This window comes from Arachis ipaensis, chromosome B07, assembly GCF_000816755.2.
Source record: "Arachis ipaensis cultivar K30076 chromosome B07, Araip1.1, whole genome shotgun sequence".
Classification (NCBI taxonomy): domain Eukaryota; kingdom Viridiplantae; phylum Streptophyta; class Magnoliopsida; order Fabales; family Fabaceae; genus Arachis; species Arachis ipaensis.
In genome coordinates, this window is record NC_029791.2 from 65,228,490 (window position 1) to 65,240,574 (window position 12,085).

The 12,085-nt window shown below is 34.2% G+C and overlaps 1 long non-coding RNA gene across 1 annotated transcript; it reads right to left on the minus strand.

The window, feature by feature from the left end:
* Nucleotides 2,122-2,630, minus strand: LOC107608331. Its single transcript, XR_001612816.2, has 3 exons — nt 2,469-2,630; nt 2,309-2,374; nt 2,122-2,202 (listed from the first exon to the last, which is right to left on the minus strand). It is a non-coding gene; the product is annotated as an uncharacterized LOC107608331 (long non-coding RNA).

Below are 12,085 nucleotides of genomic sequence, written 5' to 3' on the forward strand. Positions count from 1 at the left end.
AACCAAACTACCAAAACTTATCGAGAAATGAAGGACAAAGATTTTGTTTATTAAAAAAGAATTTGTTGAATATTACTATACTGTGATATCGGATGAGTATTTACAGAAAATATTTCAAATTATATATACAAATGAAAACAAAGTAATGGGCTAATATATGATCTTTACAATGCAAATACCCTAAAGAAGATTAGAAATTTAGCATACACTTGCCTATCAGTGAGAAAAATAACTCTATTTAAAATTGATCTAAGTAAACAAGTATGCAGCAATGAGTATCAAACATATAAGAGAATGAAGGAGATATCTAAAACTTCCAAAGCATACTGGTTTGGTGGAATTTCATCCTTTGAAACAAATGAGAAAGAATACCTACAATGATGGCAAAACAAAATCTAAAAATAAAAAAAAAAAGAATTGCTGCTAATATTTTGATATGTGCAAAAATAACACAGTCTATTTAAAAATTTCTCAATAAAATCAGGTCAAAAAATATATGCACAAAAGTGAGACCTTGTTAGGCAGTGAGAGTGAGAAGTGGGAGAGACTAAAAGATGCAACCATGGCTTGAAGAAGTAGGAAGCAGTGTGAATTTTCTTTCTAAGATACTTGAACACCTCTATAACAACAAATTGTATTCATGATCTTAATTTATATAACTCATTTTATGCCTTATCATCATAAAGACTGGAGAAAGTAAATCATATTCCAGAGGAAAGGAAAATGTCACTGACCTGATATGTTTGACATGAGATGGATAGAAAGTTAAGTATTTATCCGAACAATCTTAGCGTCCAGCAGGGTTAACAATGTTTAATTCTCTTTCAAGAAGCACCAGCTGCGGTCAATAATCGAAACATAAAAAGAAAACAACACTCCCAATGCTGCTACTGTGTAATTCAGCAACCAATAACTTATCCCGTTTTAAACAAGCAGAATTCAAGTTAAATTACAAAATCCTTAAAACTTGGTTACAATGAAGAACAAACTCCAAGCCTTAAACCAGGAGCTACAACCAAATAAAGAACTTTACCTACCATATAAATTAATTATGTGGCACACCTTGAAAGATTTATTGTTTGTTTTGAAGCTTATTCCTGGAACATACTTCAGCCACACAAAAAATTTTTTATATAAACAAAAAAATGATAAATTAAATTAAATTAAATTAAAAATTAAAGGAAGATTTATGGAGTCCTATCAAGAAGATAACCCAATGTCCTGCTATAAGATTGGTGATGCAGAAGATTCATTGGATGATGAATTCGGGCAAGAGGAACCTAATACATTAAAAAAGAAGAAGAAAGAAACAACATATCATCTCTAAGTAAGGAAAATAAAATAAATAAGTGATATATAAGATACAAACTACAACCTAGCCATTTCAATAGCCTCAGGATCCGTGCCTCGAAAAGCCCCATCAAGCTCAAAGATTTTGTTGGATAAATATATTTAGAGAAAAGGACAAATAGGTCCCTAAACTTTTGTCCCGCGGACATTTTTATTCCTAACCATTGAAAAATACTTTTAAGTCCCTGACCTTCACAAAATTTGGACGGATCAGTCCCTCCGTCCAAATGCCTCCGTCAGGGACTGATCCGTCCAAATGTCTCCGCCAGGGACTGATCCGTCCAAATTTTGTGAACGTCAGGGACTTAAAAGTATTTTTCAATGGTTAGGGACGAAAATGTCCGCGGAACAAAAGATCAGGGACCTATTTGTCCTTTTCTCCTATATTTATTAAGGGGAGCAAGGGAAAGAATCAAAAATGTAAAATATTTGAATAGATTTCGCTTTGGTTGCAAAATAATCAAACTCAGCTTTTAACTTACTATTATATATTATCTTCGATTCATAATCATAAAGAATAACAAATTTGACCTTATTTAATCGCTCTTCATAATTACAAATTGAAGCTTCTCTAATACTTCTTATAAATTGTTTAAAAAAGGTTATACTTTGTTTAATTGGTTAAGTTATTATAATTTAGGTTAAATTAAGAATTAATACTAAGTATGATAAACTAACCCATTTTATCTAATAATAATAATTAAATATGTTACAAGTAATAAATTATCCTTTATTTTAGAGAAGGTAAAAAAGAATTCATTTTAAAAATTTACCTAGAACTGCAAGTGTTCTCCAGTTAACAAAAAGGCCTAGGAGGTATGCCAACATTATTCCAATAATTGTGATAGAGAGCTGATCAACAAGTATATTACAACTTCTATTTCAAATAATAATATTTAATAAAGGTAAGAGGTGAGAAAAAAGAGATGAAGTTTTGAGAAGCAAAAGTAAGTGGTACCTGATTGACCGATCCAAGGGTACCTCTCATGTTTTGAGGTGATATCTCAGCTATATAAACAAGAACCTAAACACAAGTTAAAGGAAAACCTATAGTACACTAGTTTCACTTAGAAATCAAAGTCCAAACAAAAAAAAGATGAAAGGGACATCAAGATTACCACGTAAGAGATTATACAAACGCCGAAATCTTCCAATAATCTCCCCATAAATAGAAAAGACGAGTCCTATATCAGTAACAACAAATTAATACATCCATTAAAGTATTAAACCCCAATCTGTTAGTTGCTTATTAACACTTACCTTGGCAAAAGAGATTGCGAGCCATCCTATTATATTTGAGATTGCCAATTATGCCAACATTAGCTAGTTAGTTTCATTTCAATATTTAGAAGATTAAGATCAATGAGAGATGTTGGAAGAAGCAACTCACCTTCTTGTGTAGAAAAGCTGATAGATGCTTAATTTTAGTTGTGAGTTGTGGCAACTGCATGAAACCAAAATGACATCATTAATTTCTTAATAACAAGTTTTTATAACCATTTTCATAAGCATTTTCAAAACACTTTTGATATTATCATTTTCATCTAATTATAAACCTATATTGCAATAAGACAGCCACGCAATGGTTTAAATTGATAGGAAGGTAACTAGAGCAAATTCATTCCTTTCTTTCCACATGCTTTTCATAAATAAAATAGTTAATTAATAATAGCTCTTACCATGAACTCGAGCATATCCACAATCTGACTCTCACATTTTGAACTCATCTTTAACCTTTGTAAGTTCAATTTTCAACTTTTCTTCTGAGGACATATTATTTAGATAGAGAGTAGAATCTACCATAAAATTAACCAATCAAACCATTATCTGCTCCCAAATCAGCACAAGAAACAGCTAAAGAGCAAGAAACATTGCAAGCAAAATAAAGAAAACAGTAAGCAACCTATTTTGACTACTATGCTGAGACTTAAACCAATTTAATTAAATTTTTTCATCCAATCTAAGGCAAGCCCAAGAGGATCTATTAGAATGAAATATTTTCAAGAAACAAAGGAAAAAAAGGGAGAAGAACCTACCTCACGAGTCTGCCGCCAGCGGAGAAACTTGCAGTACGGTAGCTCAATGGACGAGATTGCCATGTAGGAAAACGTCGTCGAAGAAAATTGTCGCCGGAGGAGACGTCACAAGAGGAGACCGGCGCTGGAGGAGATGTCGCAAGAGGAGACGTCGCTGGAGGAGGTCATCGTTGGAGAGGATCGTCGCCGGAGGAGATTGTGAACAGAGGACATCGCGAGTGGCAGAGATTCAACCGTTCTCTCACAGTGGCCATCGTCTTGCATGAAACGTTAATGGAAGTTAGGGTTGGACTTTTTTATACAATGTGGTAATAGTGTTTTAAAACCGCCGGAATCCACAAAAACCGCCATCAGGTATAAATTATGGCACCATAAAAAGATGTCATAATGTTCGAATGTTACAGCAATTTTGTAGAACTCCCGTAATATTAGTGTCATTTTATGCTTCTTTTTTTATAGTGTGTGCACTCTGAAAAATTCAAATTTCAACCTTTTTTTTTTATAAAAAAGCAAGACACATAAAGAAGAATTGTATCAAATATGTTGCTTGATATGCAAAAAAAAATTATCATTCTTAATTTGTTTCTTCTAAAACTAGTTTAAATTATGTACTTATTAATATTTGGTGGATAAATTCTACTGTTATTATTTATATATATGTTATTATGTAAGATTATTATCTGTAGAGCATAGTTGTAAAAACCAGACCAGACCAGCCGGTTCGACCGAAAAATCGGTGAATTGGACTTTGTACCGGTCCGATTTAGTATATTGACTGCTTGAGGAAATGAACCGGTCAAAACCGGTACGAAACGATCAAACCGGCTCAAACCGGTCAAAACCGACACGGACCAAAACCGAACCGGTCCAGTCAACGGTCAACCTGCGTGTCGATGACGTCACGCTGACGTCAGCATGCGGGTTGTTAAATTTGGAAAAATACAATGCAAGGGGTAGGAGTCGAACTTGGAGAAAGGAGTAAGACTGATTGGATGAAGACAGCAGGAAAGCGGAGGTTCAGAGGAACGATTGCATCTCCATACGCTTATCTAAAATTCTCACCAATGATTTACATAAGTATTTCTATCCTTCTTTTATTACTACATTTTGAAAACTACATAACTATTTTATATCTGCCTGACTGAGATTTACAAGGTGACCATAGCTTGCTTCATACCAACAATCTCCATGGGATTCGACCCTTACTCACGTAAGGTATTACTTGGACGACCCAGTGCACTTGCTGGTTAGTTATGCGAAGTTGTGAAGATATGTTTAGACCATGGTTCTGTGCATTCGTTTTTGGTGCCATCGCCAGGGAATCAATTTCGAACAATAATTCACAACCTGAGTAACAATTTCGCATACCAAGTTTTTGGCGCCGTTGCCGGGGATTGTTCGAGTTTGGACAACTAACGGTTCATCTTGTTGCTCAGATTAGGTAACTTTTTTTTTCGTTTTCTTTTCAAAAAGTTTTCAAAAATTTTTCAAAAAATCTTTCAAAAATTTCTCCTTTGTTTTCAAAAAAAAAATTTTTAAATAAAAATGTTTTCAAGAATATATTTTTCTTCAGAATTTTTAAGAATGAATTCTAGTGTTTCATAAAGCTTGTTGAAGCCTGGCTGGCTGTAAAGCCACGACTGTAGGGCATGTTAGGCGTGTCATGTCTGAGTTACATACTAAAGCTTGGCTGGCTATTAAGCCATGCCTGACCCTTTGATTGGAGCTTTAGATTAAAGAGCATAAGATTCCTGGAATTCATATTAAAAATTTTGGAATCCTTATTTTTGTTTTTCAAATAATTTTCGAAAAAAAAATAATACAAAAAAATTAGAAAACCATAAAAAATCAAAAATATTTTTGTGTTTCTTGTTTGAGTCTTGAGTCAAGTTATAAGTTTGGTGTCAATTGCATATTCATCTTGCATTTTTCGGAAAAAAAATTTCATGCATTCATAGTGTTCTTCATGATCTTCAAGTTGTTCTTGGTAAGTCTTCTTGTTTGATCTTTGCATTTGCATGTTTTGTGTCTTTTCTTGTTTTTCATGTGCATTTTTGCATCCATAGAGTCTAAACATGAAAGATTTCTAAGTTTGGTGTCTTGCATGTTTTCTTTGCATATAAAAATTTTCAAAAATAAGTCTTGATGTTCATCATGACATTCAAAGTGTTCTTGGTGTTCATCTTGACATTCATAGCATTCTTGCATGCATTCATTGTTTCGATCTAAACATTTCCATGCATTGAGCATTTTTAGTATTTTTCTCTCTCATCATAAAAATTCAAAAAAAAATCAAAAAAATATCTTTCCCTTTTTCTCTCTCATAAATTCGAAAATTAGATTTGACTTCTTCAAAAAATTTTAAAAATCTAGTTGTTCTTATGAGTCAAATCAAATTTTCAATTTAAAAATCTTATCTTTTTCAAAATCTTTTTCAAAAATCAAAATCTTTTTCATTTTTTTTTAGTTATTTTCGAAAATTTCAAAAATATTTTTCAAAAATCTTTTTCTTAATTTTACATCATATTTTCGAAAATAACATCATCAATTAATGTTTTGATTCAAAAATTTCAAGTTTGTTACTTGCTTGTTAAGAAAGATTCAAACTTTGAGTTCTAGAATCATATCTTGTGATTTCTTGTGAATCAAGTCATTAATTGTGATTTTTAAAAAAAAATCAAATCTTTTTCAAAACTAATTTCAATCATATCTTTTCAAAAATATCTTCTTATCTTATCTTTTTCAAAAAAATTTTGATTTCAAAATATCTTTTCTAACTTCCTAACTTCTTATCTTTTCAAAATTTGTTTCAACTAACTAACTAACTTTTTGTTTGTTTCTTACCTTTTTCAAAACTACCTAACTAACTCTCTCTCTAATTTTCGAAAATATCTTCCCTCTTTTACAAAATTTCTTTTTAATTAACCAATTATTTTAATTTTTGATTTTAATTTTCGAAAATTACTAACTCTTTTTCAAAAATTATTTTCGAAATTTTCCCTCTCTCTCTTATTCTATTTATTTATTCATCTACTAACATCTCCTCACCTCACATCTCTGCTCTCCTCACCCTTGTGTTTCTTTCTTTACATTACATTCTTTGTCCCCATCCCTTCTTCCACTTACATAAGGACCTCTATACTATGGTATAAAGGATCCCTGTTATTATTATTATTATTATTTCTGTGCCCTCTTCTTTGTCATATGAGCAGGAGCAAGGACAAGAATATTCTTGTTGAAGCAGATCCAGAACCTGAAAGGACTCTGAGGAGGAAACTAAGAGAAGCTAAATTACAACAATCCAGAGAGAACCTTTCAGAAATTTTCGAACAGGAAGAGGAGATGGCAGCTGAAAATAATAATAATGCAAGGAGGATACTTGGTGACTTTACTGCACCTAATTTCAATTTACATGGAAGAAGCATCTCCATCCCTACCATTGGAGGAAACAATTTTGAGCTGAAACCTCAGCTAGTTTCTCTGATGCAACAAAACTGCAAGTTTATGAATCCATCATCCTAGGAAGACCTTTCCTAGCCACAGCAAAAGCTGTGATTGATGTGGACAGAGGAGAATTGATCCTTCAGATAAATGAGGACAACCTTGTGTTTACAACTCAAGGATCTCTCTCTGCATCCATGGAGAGGAAGCATAAAAAGCTTCTCTCAAAGCAGAGTCACACAAGCCCCCACAGTCAAACTCTAAGTTTGGTGTTGGGAGGCCACAACCAAACTCTAAGTTTGGTGTCAAACCCCCATATCCAAACTCTAAGTTTGGTGTTGGGAGGTCTCAACAAAGCTCTGCACATCTGTAAGGCTCCATGAGAGCCCACTGTCAAGCTATTGACATTAAAGAAGCGCTTGTTGGGAGGCAACCCAATGTTTAATTATCTAATTCTATTTTTGTTTTTCATATTTTATTAGGTTCATGATCATGTGGAGTCACAAAATAAATATAAAAATTGAAAACGGAATCAAAAACAGCAGAAGAAAAATCACACCCTGGAGGAAGACCTTACTGGCGTTTAAACGCCAGTAAGAAGCATATTTTGGGCGTTCAACGCCAAAACAGAGCATGGTTCTGGCGCTGAACGCCAGAAATGGGTAGCATCTGGGCGTTTGAACGCCAGAAATGCACCCTGGAGGAGAGCTGGCGCTGAACGCCCAGAACAAGCATGGTTCTAGCGTTCAACGCCAGAAATAGGCTACAAATGGGCGTTCAACGCCCAAAACAAGCACCAATCTAGCGCTAAACGCCCAGAGTTGTGTGCAAAGGCATTTTACATGCCTAATTTAGTGCAAGGTTGTAAATCCTTAAGCACCTCAGTATCTGTGGACCCCACAGGATCCCCACCTACCTCCATTCACTTCTTCTCACCCATCTTTCACACAATCCCATAAACACTCTTCCCCAAAACCCTTCACCAATCACCTCAATCTCTCTTCCCCATCACCTCTTCACCACTCACATCCATCCACTCTTCCCCATAAACCTACCCCATAAACTCCACCTACCTTCAAAATTCAAAATCAATTTCCCACCCAAACCCACCCTATATGGCCGAAACTTAACCCCCCTCCCTCCCCTATATAAAGCCTTCCATTCTTCCTCATTTTCACACAACACAACCCTCTCTTCTCTTCTTGGCCGAAACACAACCCCTCCTCCCTCTCCTCCATTTCTTCTTCTTCAGAATCTCATCACCATGAGATCCCGGAGATGCCTCAAATGCATTTTCCTCCACAAAACTATTGGGAGCAAATCAATACCTCCCTAGGAGAATTAAGCTCCAACATGCGACAATTAAGGGTGGAACATCAAGAGCACTCCATCATCCTTCATGAAATTAGAGAAGATCAAAAAGCAATGAGGGAGGAGCAACAAAGACAAGGAAGAGACATAGAAGAGCTCAAGGACATCATTGGTTCCTCAAGAAGGAAACGCCACCATCACTAAGGTGGACTCATTCCTTGTTCTTACATTCTCTGTTTTTCGTTTTCTATGTTAAGTGCTTATCTATGTTTGTGTCTTCATTACATGATCTAGTAGTTAGTAACTTTGTCTTAAAGTTATGAATGTCCTATGAAGCCATCACCTCTCTTAAATGAAAACTGTTTTAAATTCAAAAGAACAAGAAGTACATGAGTTTCGAATTTATCCAATAATAATGAATATAAAAATAAAATAAAAATTATTTATTCTGAGAAAAAAATTAATTTATATAATCATTTAATTATACAAAAATATTTAGACCTTGAAATTATTCTTTGGATATAATTCATAGATTGTTATTCTTATTGTGTCTAATTAAGATACTATATAGTACTATGAACTAATTATATGTCTATTTTTGTATTAGTTATTTATAGAATTCGACTTAATTGTTCTTAAAATGTTAGTAAAAATATGTATTTTTCAAAATTTAATTTTAGGTTTTTGACTATTTTTATTTTTTATTTACATAATACCGAGTCAACCGGTTCAACCAGTGACTCACTGGTTGAACCAATGACTCAGTGACCCAGTGACCTGACCAGTTCGATTACCGGTTCGGTTCTGACAACTATACTGTAGAGTCAATATCAAATGATGCTTAAAAATACATCTATATGATATATGGTAATATATATATACAGAAATTATAAAACCTTTAGATTATGATATATATTTTGATGGATCCAAGTATATTTTTATATTATTTATATTTTGCTGATTTAATATGAATGTTCTAAACTATAAAATTAATTTGTTCTAATATTAGAGTCATTTATGATTGGGTCATTCAGAATATTTGGTTCAATTGCTTATGGTTGATATTTTTTCTTTCACCAGATCGAAATTACGTTACGCGTTACTTTCATTGATCTAATGAATTTATTGTGATTGATATATTACTATTGATTTATTCACATAAGTTCGATAGATTGCAATGCTTTCTTTATTGATTTTTTAAATTTATTTGGCAAATCTTTGTGCACGTGTTATGGTTTATCTTTGTGAGATAACGAACGCAATATTACTTAATTGAAATTTTTGATATTTATATATGTATGTTTTCACCGCCCTCGAGAATTGAAATTGATCAAATATGAATAATAATTTAAGAATTTCGATCTCCAACGTGTGAAAGCTAAGTCGTTCTTATAATCTCTTTTTTTTATATGGATAATTGATGAGCGGATAATTTGTACGCTTTTTGGTATTGTTATTAGTATATTTTTAGTAGGATCTAGTTACTTTTAGGGATGTTTTCACTAGATTTTATGTTAAATTCACATTTCTGGACTTTACTATGAGTTTGTGTGTTTTTCTGTGATTTCAGGTATTTTCTGGCTAAAATTGAGGGACTTGAGCAAAAATCAGATTCAGAGGTTGAAGAAGGACGGCTGATGTTGTTGGATTCTGACCTCCTTGCACTCAAAGTGGATTTTCTGGAGCTACAGAACTCAAAATGGCGCGCTTCCATTTGCGTTGGAAAGTAGACATCCAGGGCTTTCTAGCAATGTATAATAGTCCATACTTTGGCCGAGTTTAGACGACGTAAAAGGGCGTTGAACGCCAGTTCTACGCTGCTGTCTGGAGTTAAACGCCAGAAACAAGTCACAAACCAGAATTGAACGCTAGAAATACGTTACAACCTGGCGTTCAACTCCAGTAAGAGCCTCTGCACGTGTAACATTCAAGCTCAGCCCAAGCACACACCAAGTGGGCCCCGTAAGTGGATTTATGCATCAATTACTTACTTCTGTAAACCCTAGTAGCTAGTTTATTATAAATAGAACTTTTTACTATTGTATTAGAGATCCTGAGTTTTATCTTTGGAATCATCTTTCGACGCCTGGTTCTTAGATCATGGGGGCTGGCCACACGGCCATGCCTGGACCTTTCACTTATGTATTTTTAACGGTAGAGTTTCTACACTCCATAGATTAAGGTGTGGAGCTCTGCTGTTCCTCAAAGATTAATGCAAAGTACTACTGTTTTTCTATTCAACTCAACTTATTCCGCTTCTAAGATATTCATTCGCACTTCAACCTGAATGTGATGAACGTGACAATCATCATCATTCCTTATGAATGCGTGCCTGACAACCACTTCCATTCTACCTTAGATTGAATGAGTATCTCTCCGATCTCTTAATCAGAATCTTCGTGGTGTAAGCTAGAATGATGGCGGCATTCAAGAGAATCCGGAAAGTCTAAACCTTGTCTGTGGTATTCCGAGTAGGATTCAATGATTGAATGACTGTGACGAGCTTCAAACTCGCGAGTGCTGGGCGTAGTGACAGACGCAAAAGAAGGGTGAATCATATTCCAGCATGATCGGGAACCTCAGATGATTAGCCGTGCCGTGAGAGGGCATCTTGGACCATTTTCACAAGAGGAGGGGATGTAGCCACTGACAACGGTGATGCCCTTGCATAAAGCCAGCCATAAAAAGGAGTAAGACTGATTGGATGAAGACAGCAGGAAAGCGGAGATTCAGAGGAACGATTGCATCTCCATACGCTTATCTGAAATTCTCACCAATGATTTACATAAATATTTCTATCCTTCTTTTATTACTACATTTCGAAAACTACATAACTATTTTATATCCGCCTGACTGAGATTTACAAGGTGACCATAGCTTGCTTCATACCAACAATCTCCGTGAGAGTCGACCCTTACTCACGTAAGGTATTACTTGGACGACCCAGTGCACTTGCTAGTTAGTTGTGCAAAGTTGTGAAGATATGATATATTTTATTATGATTAATATAGATGATTTGAATTATAAAATTAAATCGTTCTAACACAACAGTATAATTAGCCTTTTAAAATTATTATCAATATCAACTTAATGATCAAATAACCATAATATCAATATTAAAAATTATAATTCGTCAATCAAATGTTTATATACAATACGAGAAATGATATTTTCAAATTTTTCTCTCAATTGATATCGTTATATATGCTCTTTTATTATACACTCTTTTTAAGTGAGATTACCAAAAAATATATTAGAGAATATATTATATAATAAAATATTACACTTAATAGTATCAATTAAAAAAATTAAAAATATTTATTTTCTATAGAACACTTTTTATTTCTGTACAAAGAATAAATTTGTATTAACTGTTACGGATCTGGCCTATGAATTTCATATCCGGAATGGTAGCACTACAAAAAATTTGGTCTTTACCGACAAATTTTTAGCGGCCATATTAATATAGCCGTAATTTTTCTTGTTAAATGTAATTCTTCTTTTTTCAATCTTTTTTAATTATGAAGAATATCCCTTTTCACAGCTGAGGCTATTTTCTCATCTCTCTCATTTCTCACATTTCACCCTTCTTTACTCTGTCACTTCCTCCACCTCACTTTGCGGTCGCAACCTCTTCACTTCGCCGTCGCCTCCATCTCCTCCTCTTCCTCACACTAAGTTCTACACCGAACGGCTCAAGTGACATTTTTCACTACCACCTCATCCTCAAGTTCATGTCACAGTCTCTATCGTTGGCTTGTAGCCTCATGCGGTGGTTTCTATCGCCGCCTCTGCCATACATTATGATCTCTAGTTTCAGTTCGCACCTCAATAACCTTTTCATCTTTCTCTTGTTCAATTTTGATTCCTTATTTGAGAAATTCTCATTTTCTAGGGTTTATGTGATTCATGCTAATTAATCCATTCTTGCATATCATCATGCGCCG